The sequence below is a fragment of the Notamacropus eugenii genome, chromosome 2 (genome assembly GCF_028372415.1).
Source record: "Notamacropus eugenii isolate mMacEug1 chromosome 2, mMacEug1.pri_v2, whole genome shotgun sequence".
Taxonomy (NCBI): Eukaryota; Metazoa; Chordata; class Mammalia; order Diprotodontia; family Macropodidae; genus Notamacropus; species Notamacropus eugenii.
In genome coordinates this window covers 210,046,398-210,067,736 of record NC_092873.1, presented here as the reverse complement: position 1 = coordinate 210,067,736, position 21,339 = coordinate 210,046,398, and positions in this window count along the sequence as shown.

Sequence of the window (21,339 nt, the reverse complement as noted above, 5' to 3'; positions counted from 1 at the left end):
TCTCCCTTGATTGTGTGACCTTGCAGGAACTGAGAACTTACAGGTCTCTAGAGTATACTCTCCTCTCGACAAAGGACTCAAAAGTTAAGTAACTGGCTGAGAAAATGCCAAAAAAGGGGGGAGGGGGGATAAGACTATAGAAGGTTACTTTCTTGATTAACAAGTATTTTCCTTTATCCTTTCAGATGAGGAAGAACAATGCATACAAACAGAAGAAAACATCAAAGTCAAGACCTCTCCATTCAAAACCTCCAAAATACATATGCAATGGTCTCAGGCCATGGAAGAACTCAAAAAGGATTTTGAAAATCAAGTAAGAGAGGTGGATGAAAAATGGCAAAGGGAAATGAGAGTGATGCAAGAAAATCATGAAAAGTGAGTCAACAGCTTGCTAAAGGAGACCCAAAAAAATGCTGAAGAAAATAACACCTTTAAAAATAGACTAACTCAAATGGCAAAAGAGGTCCAAAAAGCCAATGGGAAGAAGAACGCTTTAAAAGGCAGAATTAGCCAAATAGCAAAGGAGGTTCAAAAGCTCACTGAAGAAAATAGTTCTTTAAAAATAAGAATGGAGAAGATGGAAGCTAATGACTTTATGAGAAACAAAGAAATTACAAAACAAAACCAGAAGAATAAAAAATAGAAGACAATGTGAAATATCTCATTACAAGCACAACTGACCTGGAAAATAGGTTCAGGAGAGACAATTTAAAAATTATGGGACTACCTGAAAGTAATGATCAAAAAAAAAAAAAGAGCCTAGACACCATCTTTCATGAAATTACCAAGGAAAACTGCCCTGATATTCTAGAATGAAATGGTAAAATAAACATTGAAAGAATCTATCAATCACTCCCTGAAAGACATATGAAAAGAAAAACTCCTAGGAATATTGTAGACAAATTCCAGAGTTCCCAGGTCAAGGAGAAAATATTGCAAGCAGTCAGAAAAAACAATTCGAGTATTGTGGAAATATAATCAGGATAACATAAGATTTAGCAGCTTCTATATTAAGTGATCAAAGTGCTTGGAATATGATATTCCAGAAGTCAAAGGAATTATCCAGCAAAACTGAGTATAATTTTTCAGGGGGGAAATGGTTATTCAGTGAAATAGAGGACTTTCAAGCATTCTTGATGAAAAAAACAGAGCTGAATAGAAAATCTGACTTTCAAACACAAGAATCAAGAGAAGTATGAAAAGGTAAACAGGAAAGAGAAATCATAACAGACTTACTAAAATTAAACTGTTTACATTCCTACATGGAAAGATGATATTTGTAACTCTTGAAACTTTTCTCAGTATGTGGGTAGTTGAAAGGATTATACATACAAACATATATATAATTTATGTATATGTTGATATATATACAGAGGGCACAGGGTGAGTTGAATAGGAAGGGATGATATCTAAGAAAATAAAATTAAGGAGTGAGAGAGGAATATATTGGGAGGAGAAAGGGAGAAATGGAATGGGGCAAATTACCTCTCATAAAGCAGGCAAGAAAAAGCTTTTCCAAAGAGGGAAATCCCATCCCATTTAGCTTGAGGAGGGAATAACATGCACACTCAATTTGGTATGAAAATCTGTCTTACACTACAGGAAAGTAGGAAAGAAGGGGATAAGTGGGGTGGGGGAATAATAGAAGAGAGAGCAAATGGGAGGAGGGATAAATTAGAAGTAAACACTTTAGGGAAGGGACAAAGTCTAAAGAGAGAATAGAATATGTAGGGGGCAGGATAGAATGGAGGGAAATATAGTCTTTTGCAACATGACTATTATAGAAATCTTTTGCAAAACTACACATATATAGCCTATATTGAATTCCTTGCCTTCTTGGTGGGGATGAGTGGGAAGGGAAGAAAGGAGAGAAATTGGAACTCAAAGTTTTAGGAATGAATGTTGAGAATTTTTTTGCATGCAACTGGGAAATAAGAAATACAGTTAATGGGGTATAGAAATCTATCTTGCCCTACAAGAAAAGAGAGAAGATGGGGATAAGGGAAGGGAGGGGTGCGATAAAAGAGAGGGAAGATTTGGGGAAGGGGTAATTAGAATGCATGGTGTTTTGGGGTGGGGGAAAGGAGAGACGGGGAGATTTGGAACTCAAAATTTTGTCAAAATGAATGTTGAAAACTAAAAATTAATTAATTAATTAAAAAAAGGAATGATGAACATGAGCACTTCAGAAAAACTTGGAAAGATTTATATGAATTAATGCTAAGTGAAATGAGTGGAACTAGGACAATATTATACACAATAAGAGCCACAGTGTGTGAGGACTGTATCTGATAAACTTAGCCCTTTACAGCAATGCAAGGACCTAAAACATTTTCAAAGGACTAATGATGCAAAATGCCATCCACATCCAGAGAAAGAACTATAGAGTCAAAATGCAGAATGAAGCAAAATATGTTCTCTTCTGTTACATTTTGGGCTAGTTTGGTTTGTCTCATGTTTTTTCCCATTTATTTTAATTCTTCTATGCAACATGATTAATGTGAAAATGTTTTTAATGATAATGTATGTGTAGAACCTTTATAAGGTTTCATGCAGTCTTTGGGAGTGAGGGGGGAAGAGAAAATTTAAAACTTATGGGAGTGATTTTTGAAAACTGAACACAAATTAATTATAAATAAATAAAGCTCAAAAATCTATAGAAAATGAAATAATAAGAATCTCCAACTGCACATAAATGTATAAATCCAAAAAATCAAAGGAAATAAAAAATTTGAAAAAAAGTCTACTGAAATGATAAATAAAAAACTTAATCTTCTAAAAAATATGGAGTAAAGTATAAATGAACTCCTAAAGGGGAGCAAAACAGAAATGTCATTTCTGGAGGGATGTACAATTCAATCCTATCAAATATTTAAAGATTTATCCTTTAGGTTAAAAAAAATTTTAAAAAATAGCGGGGAAGAGCAGCTTCTTAATAGAATCCTTTGATGGACAAATATTTTTCTTATATCCAAATGAGAGAGAGAGAGAGAGACAGAGAGAGAGAGAGAGAGAGAGAGAGAGAGAGAGAGAGAGAGAGAGAGAGAGAGAGAGAGAGAGAGAGAGAGATCTATAAAGGAAATTAAATTCTACCAGATTCAATTTTCTTTTTAATTTGTCCCTATGGTATTACTGATGTATAGAACTTTAGTTGAGGAAATTCCTTCACTGATGAAAATGGGCAGTTCCTCTGTAACTTAGAAAACTAATTGGGGCACTAACAAGTTAAGTGAATTAATGCCCAGCATCACAGATTGTGTTTATATTGGAGGTAGAACTCAAACTTGTGTTTTCCTGATGTTACATCTGATACTCTTTCTATGTTGTCCCTTCACACTTGTAACAATACATAATGATGCAAAAATAATGAATAAATTACTACCAGAGGTTAGAACAAATCATTCAGTGAGTGAGAGTGTGTTAAATATAGATCAGAAATGCAGGAATGGTTCAACATTGGGAAAACTGTCAACATATATATCATATCAATCATAAAAGTTCACATGATTATATCAATAGACATAGAAAAATTATTTGACAAGATATGACACTTATTTATGATAATTTTAAAGGACACACTGATAAAATTAATATTCTTGAATGTTATTAAAAATATCTTTTTAAACACAGTAATCTATAATGGAGAAACACCAACAGCTTTCCCAGTTAGATATGGGGCAAATCAAGTATGTGAATTTTTACTATTCTTTTAGGGATAGTAATTGACCAGTGACTTCATTCGTATAAAGCAATTCCTTCTTGCATTTTGTCATCTTAAAGAGTGATTTAGACATAGAAAAAGAGTTTAAATGACTTATCCAATAGTATCTATCAGAAGCAAAATAACGCCAAACTTTATAATTTCAGGATTAATTCTCTATTCCCTAATCCATAGTGCATCAATTGTTTTATGTGTCTGTATGTGTGTGTGTGTCTGTGTCTGTGTGTGTGTGTAGTGCTAGAAATGTTGACCAGAGAAAAAGTACCAGAAGAAAAAATTTGGTTGACAAATATAGATAAAAAGGAGAATTATCTCTAGTTATAGATAACATAATACTCTATAGAAATCCAGAGTCAATTAAATATAAATTCAGACAAGACAATCAGAAAAGCTGTAGGTATAAAATGTAACCACAAAAATCCGTATTTTATTAACAAATCTAGGAGAAAAAATAGAAAAATAAATTCCATTCAAAATAATTACAAAAATCAGAAAAGTAGTGGGGTGTTCACTACATAAGACAAGTAGGATTTATAAAACAAAATAAAAACTATAAAATGCTTTTTACAGAAATAAAGAATTGGAGAAATGTTTCTTGTTCATGCTTGAGTTATACCAATATAATTAGTGTCGTGACATGACCTAAATTATTTTATAGATTTAGGGATACACACATCCAACTCTCAAGGAGTCACTTCATTAAAGTAGATGAAATAATAAAAAAAATTATTTGGAGGAAGAAAAGACCAGAATTTCAAAGGAAATGTTTTTCAAAAACAAAATGCATACAGTAACAGCAATATTGTTTTAAGAACAACTATGAGTGAGTAAGTAATTTTCACAATTATAAATAACCAAATTATTTAGAAAGGACCTATGAAGGAAGGCACTATCTGCATCCAGAGAAAGAACTGATAAATAGAAGTATGTATAGAATTGTTTTACATTTATATCCATATTTGTGTTTAATGGTAGCCATTTCTACACTGGGGTAATGGCAGATAAGAAAAAAAAAGAAAGTTACATGATAACTTTATTATATATTTAAAAGGGACAGCAAATTGTACATAATGGATTTGCAGTTGCAAATGTAATCATCTTTTTTCCTCTTCTACTATATTTTATTTTTTAAGTTCAGAATAAAATAAAATGTAAATAAGAATGAAGGGGCCTTAGTATTACCATATTTCAAGCTACTATGTAAAGTAATAGCCATCTAAACCATTTGGTACTTGTTCAAAAACGGAAAAATAAATCTGTCGAATAGATTAAGTAAGACCTAGATGGAACTGAACACAGCACACCAATATTTGATCAACATAACAACCAAAATCCACAGCGAAAAGGTTCAAAATTTGACAAAAAGAGCTAAGATAGTTGGGGAGGAGGTTGACAGAAATTTTCTTAGGTAAAAATCATTCACTCTATATCATCACAAGACAGTCAAAATTGATATGTCTGAATATAAAAGGTAACACCATAAAATACTTAAAGAAGAGATAGTGCTGCCTTTTTAAACTATAATTAGGGAGAAATTTATAATCAAGCAAGGAAGAAAGATGTTCATAAAAGATAAAATATACATTTTGATTGCATCTCCACTTCTTTTTGCTAATTTTAGAATTGTGTCTTTTTTATATAACCAGATATATCCTTAAATTCTTGGTTTCACTGACATATGATTGTGTATGATCGTTTCTATCATTCTTTTTATCCCCTATACTTTTAGTTGTGAATTAATGTTATTCATTTTTTATTTTAACAATTTGATTTTCTTCTTTTTAAAGGTTTTGCTAAAAAGTTTGTTAGTGTTTTCCAAAAAACCTCATTTGTTTATAATATCTAGAATCTTTTTATTTTCAATCATCTATTTCTCCTCTAACTTTTGATTTTTATTTTATTAATTTGATTTTCCTAACTTTTTAAAGTTTATTGCATTGGTCAACTCATTGATAATCTCCTTTTCTATTTTATTAATGCAGGCTTCCAGAGACATAATTATTCCTTTAAGGACTGCATTAGCTACAGCTTCAAATTTTTGGTATGTCATATTGTTTTCAATTTCTTTCCCTAGTTGCTAATTTCTTCCATGATTTGTTATCCACCTATTATTCAAGATACCATCATTTAGTTTACATTTAAATTGATGCCTTTTACTTGTTTTCTCAGAATTAATACTTTATTTTTATCATATCTTGTCTAGAAAAGATGCTTAATTTTGTTTTTGCTTTTCCACTTATTAGTAAACTTTTGGTGATAAGCCTCCCTAAGGTAAGGGAGAGTGGTTCACAGATAAAAGTCCATCCTGAGTCCATACACAGAACAAGTAAGGAAATAAGCAAATGCTACAAACTCAGAGACTGATTCATTATTTAGTTGAGGCCCTAGTCTTGAGTGATGGAGAAAATGTTAATCATGTAGATTAAACTTAAAAGTGTATTTTTTTTTATTTTGGGGTTTGGGGAGAGCTTCTTATTAAACATTTATGAACATACTCATGTTTCTTGCTCTTCTCTCTGGATTCCTTTCATTCAACTCAGCTAAGTTCCAGATGAAGATACAGACATTTTTCTTCTCCCTGAATCCTGTTTCCTGATTATAGCCCACTGACAACTTTACTTTACTTTTTAAAGAGCTTACTACTATGCACTGCATTCGAATGAGTACAATAGCAGAATATATAATGTTACTAGCAACATGAATAAAATAAAGTTTAAAAGCTTCAAAATCATTCTTCATTAACAATCAAAGTCCATAAACATTTATTGAATTCCTATATAACAAAGAATTGAAACTCAACATAAGGGAAAACATGATAAATGAATATTTAGCTTCCCTTGATGAAATAAAGGCATTAGACCTAGATAAACTACAACCTAGGATACTCAGAACTCTTTAACATGATGCTAAGCTACTCTCAATCAGCTGGAAAAATAAAAAGAATAATAAATCACTTCAAATTAGACTGCAAAACATTAAATGCAAGTAGAGTCTTCAGACCATAGGTCTATTAGCTTGACTTGGGTTCTGTTCTAGTCTAAGTTAGACAGGGAAGCCTCAATCATTAAGAGCCAACAAATATGAAGCAGGTCATGCCCTTTGAAAGTTCATTTCTTTTTTGACAGAATTACTAACCTGACTGGTCAGGAGAATGCCACAGACTGAGTATATCTGGATTTCATCAAAGGATTTGACAAAATCTCTTGGGCTGTTCTTTTGGAGAGTATGAAGAGATGTCGACTAAATGATAGTGTCCCAGGTAGACTTGGCTAACTAGCCAAACCCAAATAAAATAGCAAATAAAAACTTCTGGCAGGGCAGAATAAAAAAATAAAAACTTAGCAAGCAGCTAGGTTGTGCAGTAGTGGATAGAGCTCTGGGATCTTTAGTCAGAAAGAACTGAGTTAAAAATCTGACCTCAGACACTTACTAGCTGTGTGATCCTGGGCAAGTCGCTTAACTTCTTCCTGCCCCAATTTCCTTCACTGTAACATGAGATAAATAATAGCCCCAATCTCACAGGACTGTTGTGATAATCAAATGAGATATTTGCAAAGCACTTAGCACAGTGCTTGGCACATTGAGGCACTGAATAAATGCTTCCTTCTTCCCCTCCCTCAATCAGGTGTATGGCACCAATATAGTGTGTTCCTGGAGGAACCACTAGATTGCTTAAGAAAGGACAAATTGACCCAGGTCAAAAATGGTGCAGGTCAAAACTTCCATGTCATGCACCAATGGAATCAGATCCCTGAGTGGCCACTGCACTTCCAATTCAAGAAAAATAAGATCCCATCTCCAAAAATAAAGTCGCACACAATCCTTAACATTTGCACATATTCATCACAGCACAACACAGAGGATGTGTAATCATATGTTAGGCTATATGACGGGAAAGGAAATTTTGAGTATGGAAAAAGTAAGAAAAAGCAATTTGCCTTCCAGGACTTAGGACCTGGAACATCTTTCTTTGAGAAGACCAAAGAAAAAGTCCCCTCTAGCTTCCCACTTCTAATGTGACTGGTTAGAAACTATCATAAGAGTCTAAATAAATTAATGCCATTTTTTAGCATCTTCACTAATACAGTCAAGCCAATTTGTATGCTTTCAAAAGGCACATGGAGTCTAAAGAAAAATAATCCCCAAACCTCACGTATTGTGTGAAGCCAGGACAAATGTTTGAAGAATGAGGCAATTTCAGTCATTGCTCTGTTTTATTTCACTACTTCAATTGTGTGTCCTTTCTGAAAATGCAATCCAACATCACAAGATCCAGAAACACATTCTAAGGTCAAAGCATTTGGGAGTCAAAAGGGAAATTTGTGAATGACATGCCAAATTGAAGTCCCAAAGGAAACTATTTATTCTGATGATCCAAGTGGTTGGAAGCTTGTATACTATTAAGTCAACAGGTGTTTATATGGTGGAAAAAAATATGACATTCAACAACTTTCTTGACTGTTATTAGAAAGTTTATGATAATGATGACTAATGTACAATTTAAGGTTTGCAAAGTGGCTTACAAACATTATCTCATTTGGTCCTCAGAATGACCCTATGAAGTAGACGCTATTATGATCCTCATTTTACAGATGAAGTCATTGAGACAAGAAGATAGCTTGCCCAAGAGAGTATCTGAGGAGGGATTTGAACCCAGTTCTTCTTGTCTCTAAATCCAGTGTACTATTGATTATGTAACAATGCCTCTTGAAGTAAAATTGGGTGGGAGGGAAGATTAAAGTGGTCAGAAATGAAACTACTTAGCACCTTGGTGTAGCAACTACATGCAAGTAAATCAGACTGTTTATGTTCATGAATGGAGATATGGGGGCAGTGTAAGAGAAGAGAAGTAAGAGAAGGAAAATAGTATTGAGTGTGACATATCCATAATTAAAATCATCTGCCTTCAGAATTGCCAACCTGAGATCACTGATTAGCACTAACTTCCTAAAGAAAAGAATCCAGACTCACTCAGAGAAAGTATTACTCCTCAAGAGTCAGTGTATAAATGCCTGTCAAAGCCATATGTAAAATGTATGAAATGAGATATATTTGTAAAACTCTTAGCATAGTGCCTAGCACATAGCAGACACATAATAAATCACTTGTTCCCTCTCCTTTCCTTAAAATGATGCAAATGTGATCATCTAAATATGATAAAATCAAGCCTTCACGTACTTGATGCTTACAATGTCTAGTAATGATATAGGTACCAGAGCAGGATGCTCTAATAGCAAGATAGCTGGTCCTAAAACCGGAAAGACCCTGGTTCAGATTCTGCCTTTATCTGTGATCTTAGGCAAATTGTTTCACCTCTCAGTGTTCTAGGCAACTCTCTAAGACTCTATGTTATAGAGAAAATAACATCCTGCATTGGTAAAGTGAATCTTTTTACCTAGGAATTCCTCATATCAACGAAATCAGAGGTCCAGTCCCTATCCCTGTAAGCATTGAAAATTGGGCTGATCATATTTTTAAATTAAATTTTATATTAAAATTAGCAAAAAGTCACTTAATCTCCCTCCTACCCATTTCTTTTGCAATAAGAAAGAAAGAAAATAAACCATCTGTTATAAGCATTTAAAGTTAAGCAAAACAAATTTCCACTTTGGTCATGTCCAAGAAAAGAAATATGTCACATTTTACACTTTCAGTCTTTCACCTGTCAGGAGGTAGAGAGCATGCTTCATTGTTAGTCCTCTGGAATTATGGTTTATCGTTATGATGACCAGTTTCTAAATCTTTGAAAATTGTTATTGTTTGACGTTACAAAACTATTGTCTTTATATAAGTTGGTTCTCCTGATTCTGCTCACTTTAATTTGAATCAATTTATGCAAATCTTCCTAGGTTTCCCTGAAAGCATCTCCTTCATAATTTCTTATAGTATAATAGTATGCCATTACTTTCATATACTATAACTTGTTCAACCATTCCCTATTCTATAGGCATCATCTCAGTTTCCAATTTATTTTCTGTATCAGACAGTCAATAAACATTTGTAAGTATTTTTGCACAATCTTAGTTTGTTTGTTTGTTTGGAACTAACCCCTCCCTTAATCTTCTTGTTGAGTTGTTCTTCAGGCTTGTCCTATTTTTTGTGACCCCACTTGGGGTTTTCTTGGCAAAGATACATTTCCTTCTCCAGTTCACTTTACAGATGAGGAAATTGAGGCAAACAGGGTTAATTGACTCATCCAGGATCACACAGCTAGTAAAAGGCCAGATTTTAACTCAGGAAGACAAGTCTTCCCGACTCCAGGTCCTTAATCTTCTAACCTTCCAATTCTCCTTTCTCTCCTATTTCCCTGTCAAGTAAATCATATTTCTATCCACAACTGTGTAAGTGTGTGTGTGTGTGTGTGTGTGTGTGTGTGTGTGTATTCTTCCCTCCTTCAATGAAGTCATATGAGATTGAGGTTCACCCTCCACCCCTTTCTTCATGATTGTATAGACTTCTACTTGCACACTTCAATTATGTGAAATAATTTCCCCTACATTTTCTCTTTTTCCTCCCACCACAAAGTATTCCTCTTCCACTACCTTACCATTTTTCTTTCAAGATCATAAAGACATAATAGAATCCCTCCTAGGCCTTCAGTCTAATTAGTTCTCTCTATGACCCCTTAGGATTATGGATTTCAGAGGGAATATGTTATCATGTCTCCATATTAGAACATAAGCAGTCTGTCCTTGTTCCTTAGGATTTTTTATTCATGTTTACCTTTTATCTCTTTCTCTTGACTACTATTTTTGCACTTCAATATTATGCAACTCTGGTCTTTTTTTATCAGGAATGTTTGGAAGTCATTTATGTCATTAAAGATCCATTTGTCCCCATACAATTATACTCAATTTTTATGTGCAAGTTATTCTTGCTTATAAGCCAATATCCTTTGCCTTCTGCAATATTGTATTCCAAACTAACTTCTCTTTTAATGTGGTGGCTGCTAAATCATGTGTGATCCTGACTGCTGTTCCTGAGTGTTTTAATTCTTTTACTCTGTAACTTTCTTTTCTAACATTTAGCATACTTCCGAGCACATGGAAAGTGCTTAAAAATGTCATTGATTGATTGATTGACTGGCTGCTTGTAATATTTTTCCTTTGATCTGAAAGCTCTAGATTTTGGCTATAATATTCCTGGGAGTTTTCATTCTTGGGTTTCTTCAAAGGGGTAGCCAGTGGACATGTTCTATTTCTACTTTGCTTTCTGGTTCTAAAAGGTCTGGGCAGTTTTTTTTATGATTTCTTGAAACTTTTATGATTTCTAGACTTTTTGATCATGACTATATTATTCAAATGAACGTTTTCATTTTTTACAGGATTTGAATGTATCATTTATTACTCAGAATGTTTAACTGAGGTTCAAGTGCATTTTGCTCAGAATAACCTTTTTTTCAGTGTCTGAATTGACACTAGCTGCTCTCACTTTAGATAGAAAGTAATGAAATGACCAATTAGTTTTCATTAGATTTCCACAGGTGTTTGTTGTTTGACATTTAAAAGTTTTTCCTCTCTTTCCATTCTTCTTACACTTTACTTCTCTTTGCATAATCCAAATTACATTTTTACCATTCCAGCTTACAAATTACCTGAAATCTATCCCTTGCTCCATGGACCTCAGTTTAAGAATGCCAGTCTTCCATCTACTCTGTATGTATCACATTATGTATCTATTTATTTACGTTGTCTTTCCCATAAGAATATAAGTTTTCTGAGGCCATGGGCTGTTTTTGTTTTTCTTTATAATCCTGATACTTAGCACAGTGCTGGGCACATAGAAAGCAATTAATTATTGCTTGTTAAGAAAATGTATCACTTTGAGATGATTATAGGAGTCTGCTTGATGGAAGGGCTTAACAGTGCACATATTACATACTTCCTGGGAAAATCTCTCAACTTCCCTTTGTCCTCCTATTGCCTCTCCAATGTACATGTGAAATAAACATGGAATTGGGGAAGAAGAAGATGCATATAGTCTACCTATGTATGGGACCAAGAACAAAGTTTTTGAGGGTAGTAGATTTACCCCTTCCTCGGGCAAAGAGAAGGCAAGAAACTAAAAGCTTAACAGAAAAAAAAATGATCTCTGTGTCTGTATAATAGACAGTTCCCAAGTATGAAAGGAGAATTTGAACTCAGTAGAGATGCAATTTGAACTCAGTAGAGATGCAAGTAGTCATTTTGTTTCTCACAAACTAACCAAGAAGAGACATAACTCAGGGTGGGTCAACATGGGACATGGTCACGTGTAGTCTAACCATTGCACCAACCCTGCTGGCTGCAGATGCATTGGTATGCCTAAGGACAAAACGTTGAAGAAGTTAATTATCTGCCACATGTAGAAGTCGCGGCCATCAGAAACATCTCCAAGGCAAACATCTTCAAATTCTACATACTAAGATGAATATGAAACTATAATACTGAATGAAGTACAAACCACAGCAAGCAACTGATTCTGTGAGACAAGACAATGTCCTATACACCCCTTTCCCTATCAGAACCAGAGTCAACAAACATTTATTAGGTATCTATTATGAAGTGTAAAGGAATCTCTAGTAAATAAAACAGAATCATCTTATAGGCATCACTGTATTGTACATAAGCATGGGAATAGAAAGAAGTGATTTTCCCTCTACCACTCAACATGAACTTATACTAAGTATTTTTGTAGGAGTTCATGAGAAAAATTTTCCTCTTGACTAGTCAAGACTTTGTGAATCCCCTGAACTCTGCTTCGATGCCCAAGGCAATAGGAACTGTAAGTTTGGAGCTTTGTGAGGGATGAATGGAGGGGTAATAGCCACTCTTGTGGGTAGCAGGGTACTATTTAGTTTGTGCCTACACAGCACCAAAAGAACCCACAAACTCCATCAAATTAGATAAAGGATGGTTCAATTAAGTTAGACTGAAGAAACACTCACACTAGTTGTTTAGCCAAATTGTCCTGTCACTTTGGTTGAAAGATATAGCCTGAGGGTAGTGTAGTAGAAAACATCTGCCATTATAACCTTGAGCCAACTTCTGGAATAACCAGCAATTCTGTTGTCACTGGGCCTATTCCTGTTGCATAGCCATAAAAAATGTAAGTGATATTCAATCTCCTCTGCATTTTTTTTTTCTGTTCTTCATTTACCAAGAACTAGCAGTATATTAGACACCATGTTGAAGAGAGAGGAGGCTTGGTCCCTGCCCAGTGGGCTTAACACCTGACTAATAGATATATGTTATGCCACTGACTCACCACATGTGCATGTGTGAGAGTGAATTTAGCTCTGGTAAGCAGTGCAATATGACAGATACTATAATGGTTATGCCTGGTGTTTATATCTTTGGAAGATTTGTGATTTTTCTAAAGAGTCTTGGCTGCTACAACAGTTCTCTTGGTTGGAGGGGAGTGATGTAAAGGGAGGATTGGGAGAGAAGGAAACAGAACAGTTGATTTTCTCATTGAGACAAAGGTAAGATTATGCCTTTTGGAACTGTATTTGAAAGGTTATGCCTATTCCTTATCATATCCTTAAATAGGAATCATCCTCTTTAGGCTTCAACAACCCACAACCCTATCTACTATGTAACAGCCCAAGTCTTCAGTTCTTTCCACCCACCGTAGAGCATAAAAAAAATAGCAGGTTTTCATTCATGGCTTTCATTAGTGGGAAGTGAAAAATAATTTCACTAGTTAAAAGAAACAAACATGTGGGTTTCAACAGAGCCTATCTGCATGTGTATTTTAAGTGATTAAATAGGAATTTCTTTACTGGTATTCAACTTGTGTTAGTTTGGGGGATACAGGAATTTCTTTTCATGGGATAATGTGTTTAGAGCTGGAAGAGACATCAGAGATCATCTAGTCTTATCCCTCAATTCTACAGATGAGGAAACTGAGGCTTAGTCTTTTTAAAGATACTCTTCTATCTATGTATTTTTATAATGGAAGACAACTTAGTACTTTTATTTGTGAAATTTGATTCCAAATAACTCATCTACTTCCACAGTATTTTTCATAGTTTCAATATATTTCAGTTCAATAAATATTTTTAAGCACCTTCCATGTGAAAGATACCAGTTTCAGTTTATTTGCTTGCTTGCTTGTGTGTTTTGATTTAGGGAATCTTAAAAATAATTGGATGCCTGAGAAGGCCCTCAAAAAACTGTGTTTCATGTGGTGCCATTTTATCAACATGTATTGGGTACCTATTATGCTTTTTGCACTTTACTTGCTGTGGTAAACAAAGATTTAGAGTGAGAAAGGACCTAGATTAGCCCCCTCATTTTACAGATTAGGGAAAGTGTGTCACAGAGAAATTAAGTGATTTATTCAAGGTCACACAGGTATTAAGTAGCAAGCTATAGTATTCCAACCCAGGTCTTCTGGTTCCAGATTTTTTCACTCTTTCCATTGCATATAATCTCTTCCCTTAAACAGTTTATAATTATGTTGAAGAAATGATGTTTTTACATGTAAAGATGACTTAAGTGTTCTAAAAATTAATATTTGGATGAATGAAATTCATACATGCAGGGATCAGGAGCCCCAGATCCTGTTATATTTTAAGTACATCACTGTCAATAGGGGGAAAAAGTGATTGGTCTCATAGGAATGGCTATCTGACTTCCGAGAAACTTACCTTCCCTCTCTCCTTCCCAAACTATCTGAAATTCAATTCAGCTCAACTCAGTATTTGGGGAATGAATTATCCATGAGTTCTCATGAACAGTAGGATTGTTTCTGCTCTTTGGAGCAGAAAATTTTTCATTTTTTTATATCCCCAGTACCTAGTGCATAGCAGATATTTAATCAATGCTTGTTGGTTGACTAATTGATTAACTGATGAGACTAACCTACCTCTGTATTTCAAAAATGTCCCTGATTCCCATGCCATCTAAACTGCATTTAGGGAGATGGAGTAGGTAGGAGGAGGAAACAGAATCTGAGTTCATACTTACTTCAATAATGGGTGGATCATTTTTGTGATCAAAATGGATATATCCTTCAGCAGGGCAGATACCAACTCATTCATACCTGTTCATATTACTACTACTACCACTACCACTACCACTACCACTACTACTACTACTACTACTACTACTACTACTACTACTACTACTACTACTACTACTCCTGCTACTATTACTACTACTACTATTTCTATTACTACTACTAATAATAATTAACTAGCATACAGATACACATATATATCACGTTAAGTTTTGCAAAGCACTCTACAACTATTATTGCATTTGGGTTCACAATATCCTCAGGAGGTAGATGCTATTATTATCCCCATTTTACAGATGAAGAAATTGAGGCAGATGGGGGTAGGTGATTTGTTCAGCAACACAGCTAGTAAGTGTCTGAGGTGAGATTTGAACTCAAGTTTTTCTTATTGCAGATCCAGCACTCTATCTATTGAACCACCTACCTGCCTCTTTCTGTTACATTTTGTTTTGGTATTATGGACACATTCAACAAATATACAAGCAATCCCTCCCCCAACAAATTTCATCTCTCGAAAACACTTCAGTCATATTAACTTAGAGAGTGATGGGGGCAAAAAAAGAAACACCTTTGTCAATTTCAGCTTTTGGAGTTAGCTCTAGAAAGAAGAGATATATAACATTTTAATAATGTGATATGCCCCATTATCCACTGTATTTGACCCAAATTATTTTGCTGCTTAACATCCTTATTTACATTGTTGTAGTCCTTTTTTTGGCTCTGCTTTATTTGTTCTGCATCTGAATATAAGCATTCCCATGTTTCCCCAAATTCTTCATTTTTTTTTCTTTCCTGATAGAGCAATAATGCTCCATTACATTCACATGTAGCAATTTATTCAGTCATTCCCAAATTGTTGGGCATAAAGTTAGTTTCCGGATTTTTGCTATTATAAATAGTGACACTATGAATATTTTTGCATGTCTTGGACTTTTTTTGCTGTTAATAACACCTCTTTGGGGTGTAAATTGAGTAGTGAGTCAAAGGGCATAAACTTAGCAACTTTTCTAACATCATTCCAAATTGCTTTACAGAATGGTTGGAATAATTCACACCTACATCAGCAGTAGATTAGCATGCCTATTTTCCCCACTGTCCCTCTGACATTGAATATTTTTCACCTTTTTATCTTTGTGAATTTGAAAGGTATTATGTAGTACCTTGAAATTATTTTACTTTATATGTAAACATAAGCTTTATGAGAGGGGAAAACATAAGGTAGGCATAGGAGGTGATTGTAGTAGTATAGGTGAGAGATGATTTAGACAATTATGGCAATTATGCTGCACAAAGATGGGGGGTATATATATTATATGCAGGGGAGAAGAATATGACAAGATTTGACAATGGACTGGATGCATGGAGTGAGAGTGAGGGGTTGAGTATAATAACAAGTTTGTCAGCTAGAAAGATGGCAGAATGTAGGCAAAAATCAACATCTCACAGCCTATATCAATATATTGTTGAAATGGGTAAAAGATTTACACATAAAAGGTGACACCATAAGCAAATTAGGAGAGCAAGGAATAGTTTACCTGTCATATCTATGGAGAAATGAAGAAATTAAGACCAAACAAGAGAGAGAGAATATTATGAAATGCAAAATGGATAATTTTGATTACATTAAATTCAAAAAGTTTTGTACAAATAAAACCAATGCAACCAAGATTAGAAGGAAAGAAGAAAGCTGGAAACTAATTTTTACAACCAGTGATTCTGATAAAGACCTCATTTCTAAAATACGTAGAGAATGAGTCAAATTAATAAGAATACAATTTATTACCCAATTGGTAAATGGCCAAAGGATATAAACAGGCAGTTTTCAAATGAAGAAATTAAAGCTATCTATAATCCTATGAAAAAAATGCTCTAAATCACAACTGATTAGAGAAATGGAACTTAAAAAAACTCTGAGGTACTACTTCACACCAATCAGATTATCTAATACGACAGAAAAGGAAAATGATAAATGTTGGAGAATATATGGGAAAATTCTAAGACTAATGCACTATTGGTGGAGTGGTGAGCTGACCCAAACATTCTGAAGAGCAATTTGGAATTATGTCCAAAGGGCTATAAAACTGTGTGCACCCTTCGATTCAGTGATACCACTACTAGGTCTGTATCCCAAAGAGATCTTTAAAAAATAGAAAGAATCCACATGTACAAAAATTTTTATAGCAGCTCCTTTTGTGGTGGCAAAAAAAATTCAAAATTGAAGGGGTGCCTATCAACTGAGGAATGACTAAACAAGTTATGGCATATGAATGCAATGCAATATTATTGTATTATAAGAAATGATGAGCAGGCAGATTTCAGAAAAACCTGGAAAGACTTACATGAACTGAGGCTGAGTGAAATGAGGAGAACATAGCAGAAATATGAAACACATCCTTTACAGATCTTAAAATAACAAAAAAAATACTTTTAAGTTCATAGAGCAAAAACAAAAGTCACAGACTCAAGTGGAGATTTATGCATGAAATTCTAAATAATGAGTGGCTCAAAGAAAAACACAATACAATTATGTAAAAAAAATCATAATGATAAAACAATATGACAAAATTTCTTGGATTTAGTTTCCAATGCTCAAGGAATAAATTATGTTCCTAGAATAATGTACTAATAAAATAGAAATAAACTGAACATCATTTTTTTAAATTAGAAAGGAAACAAACCTAAAATAAGTACAAAAGAACAGATTAAAAATTAGAAGAGACAAATTGGAAAGCAAAATAACATTATAGAAATAAATGTATCTGAAATGTGGTTCTCTGAAATCATTAATAAAATTTATAAACCTTTAACAAATCTGCTTTTTAAAAAAAGAAGAAACAAAATCAAATGAACAAAATTGCAAACAAGGTGAAATTTTAACAAAACCAAAAGAAATTTTAAAAATTATCAGAACCTAATGTCAACACCTATATGATATCAAAATTGAGGACATAAAAGAAATGATGGAATGTTTTCAAAAATATAAAATAACCAAACTAACAAAAATTAAATTGAAATCTTAAAAATCCAATCCTGGGAGTTGAGGGAGAATGGAATACAACTAGATGTAAAGGAAAAGTGCCTGGATCTAATGAATTCACAGAAGAATCCCATCTACCCTTTAATAATAGTACAGATGCTACACAAATTATTCTCAAAATTTGAAACAGGAAGCATTATACCATACAATATAATCCTGATATCTAGAGAACTATAGACTGATATCATTAATGAATTTTGACTCAAAAGTTTTAAAGAAAATCTCAACAAATTGTCCAAAGCAATTTATCAAAGAAATTATTCATTATTAGGAAGCTGAAATCATACCAGGCATGCAAGGATAGTTCAATGTGAGAAAACAATCAACATAATTTTCATATTAAAGACAAATCATTAAAAACTATGTGATCATCTCAGTCAATGGAGAAAAAGCCCTTGACCAAGTATAATACTCATTAATGCTAAGAATCCTATAAAAATATAGAGACCTTTTAATAACATAAAAATAACTATCTAAAATTAAAAACAAACATCATGTGCGGTGCAAAGATACTAGAAATTTTCTCAATAAATATGAGAGTAAAGCAAGAACTCCCACTCTCCTCACTACTATTCTATATAGTCTGGAAATACTAGCAACAACAATAAGACAAGACAAAGAAATTAGAGACATAAAGATATGTAAAGATATGTCAAAACTATCTTTGACTGCTAATAACATGATGGTTTAATTAGAAAACTCTTAGGGAATGAACACAGATACTAATTGAGATAATAGCTTCAGCAAATGTACAGGCTACAGAACAAACCCTCAAAAAATCAAAAGAATTTCTAATATACTTATAATAAAATTCAAAAAGCAATAATAGGAAGGAATATCTCCTTTAAAATAATTACAAAATTGGTAAAATATAATAATATCAATCTACCAAAAGATACAAAATACTTAGATTCAACTGCAAAGTGATTTAGTAGCAGAAAAATTATTTTTCTCACCTCTGGGTCATGGAAATATAATGAAAATTATTTAAAATAACAAACTAATTTCAATATTAATGATTTACCAATAAAATTATCAAAGGGATGTTTCACAGAATAATAACAAACCTCATTTTAAAAAGTAAAGAGTACCAAAGGAACTAACGAAAAGAGGTAGATACAAAGTGAGAATAATACTTCTCAACTTCATGCTATAATATAGTGCAGTAATCATCACCACCATTTGGTACTGATTTTAAAATAATGAGGTTGATAATACAAACACAGTAAGGAGAGAACAGAAACAACAGAACTCATTAACCCACTCTTTTATAAACTAGAAAAAAAATTGCTTAGAAAAGAGCTTCCTTTGATAAAATATTGCTTAGAAAACAAGAAGTCAATCTTTTATAAAGGTTTAGGAAATCATCTTTTGCCATATTTCACAATATATTCTAATTGCATGTGACCTTTATTATTAAACATCTTACCACTAAAAAAATTTAGAAGAGAAGCAGATCATATACTTTTCTTAGCTATAAGTAGAAAAGGTATTCTTTACCAAACAAGGAACTAAGAAATTGCAAAACATAAAATGGATAACTTTGATTTTGTTATTGAGTCATTTTTCAGTTGCGTTCAACTGTTTGTGACCCCTTTGTCAGTTTTCTTGCTTAGGTAATTTAATCCTTAGACGAGAAACATACAGTTTTTTGCTATGTCCAAGCACAAAACTCTTGGTATAAAAGTCAGACCTTGTGTTCTGCTGGCATAGCCCTCAGGAGCCTCCATTCCAAAGGAGGCAGCAGAATAGGATCTTAGAAGAGGAGAAACAGGGAAGACCCCATTAAAAAGTAGATTGGTCCTCAGAAAATACATATAAAATCAATCACTGGGCCCATACTCAAACCCTTACCAATCTAGTTTCAGCTTACCTTTCTAGGTTTATTGTTCATTCACTTCTATAATCTCAAAAATTGCCTGGCTTCCTTCAAAGTCCATGTCACATGCCACCTCCTAACCAAAACCATTCCTGATTCTTTCACTTGTAGTTCCCCTTCCCTACAAATTATATTAACTTTATTTACTTGTTCACTTATGAACATATTGTTTCTTTCGCAGATGTTTATCTCAACAATATACCAGCTTCTTTAGGGAAGAAACTATTTCTTCTTTGTCTTTGTATACCCAGAATCTAGTATACTAACATACATTCAGTATTTAATAAATATTTACTAAAATAACTTTAGATTGAACTTGTGCTGTGCTTGCATAGCCTTCTAGGACCCATAATTCCAAAATGAAATATTAAAATATGATATTTATAGAGAAAAATTATTATTTTAAACAATGATAGTATCAGCAATGAAAATTAACCAGAGGTGTACTTCATGATTTTTCACCTTACCTCCAGAGTTACTCATCATTTTGTTAATATATTTCTATTTGTAGTACATGTCCACTAATCATTCAACAAGCATTTATTGAGCATTTATTGTTTGCCAGAGATTGTGTTAGGAACTGTGTCTTTCATGTCTCCATAAAGGACTTCAATATTCTTCAAGCAAGGGCAGAGTCTTATCTGTTCTTCATCCCCTAAAAGTTCAAGTCCCTGTCCCTACTCAAGAAATACTTGTTGGCTGACAGACTGATATAGACTCCCCTTAGCAAGGAAAGGATTCAGGAGATGTCACTCATCAGGCATATTTATTGAGTTTTGTTTTAAGAGGCTACCTAGTCTTAAAAAAGCACAGCAAAACCCCACAAGTCTGAACTTTGCCTGTTTGGAACTGGGGAATACTTCCCAACACGTTCTGAACATTTGCTTCTTTCCGCTTCTGAGGGTTGACAGTGTTATTTTACACACACACTGCAAACTTGTGCATGTAACGTAGCTTGGAATTTCTTCTGTAACTCATCAATAATAATGATATTAATAATTCACATTTCTATAGCAGTTTAAGTTTCCCAAAACACTAGTCCTGCAGCAATCCTGTGAGGTAGCTAGTGTGAGCATTTTTATCTCCATTTTGTAGATGAAAAATGTGAATCTCACAGAGATTGAATGACTTGTCCATGAGACAATAGCTTTGGACAAAGCTATTCAAACTTAAAACTATCCTAAGTCTTTTGGGGCACTCTGTATTTCACTTTACATTTACAAAACATTTCATCATTATCTCTATATTTTTATATACTATCTAATTTTAGCCTCATTAAATCCTTCTAAGGTAGGTTCTACAAGTATCATTTATTCCTGTTTTTCACATGTGGAGACTGAGACTCGGAGAAGGTCAACTATTTGCCAAAGGTCATACACCTGGTTAAATGATGGAGCTAGGACTTAAATTTGGGTCTTGTAGATATTAAGCCCAGCCTCTTTCCAATATGCCACACAATTTTCTATTAGTTTGTTCATAGAAATCTCTTTACCAAACAAAGATAAGAAACTCTCTGGTAAAGTTATGATCCAAATATGAGAACAATGGTATGTTTGAGCCTTCCTATCAGATATTTACCATATTAAAATGTTGGAAATGTGGGTTAGTTGGAAATGAAAATCCGATGTCATTGCTACTAGCTTTCCCATGAAACCCCAAAATCCTCCTTGTTTGGGTAGAAAATGAGATGGAATGGAA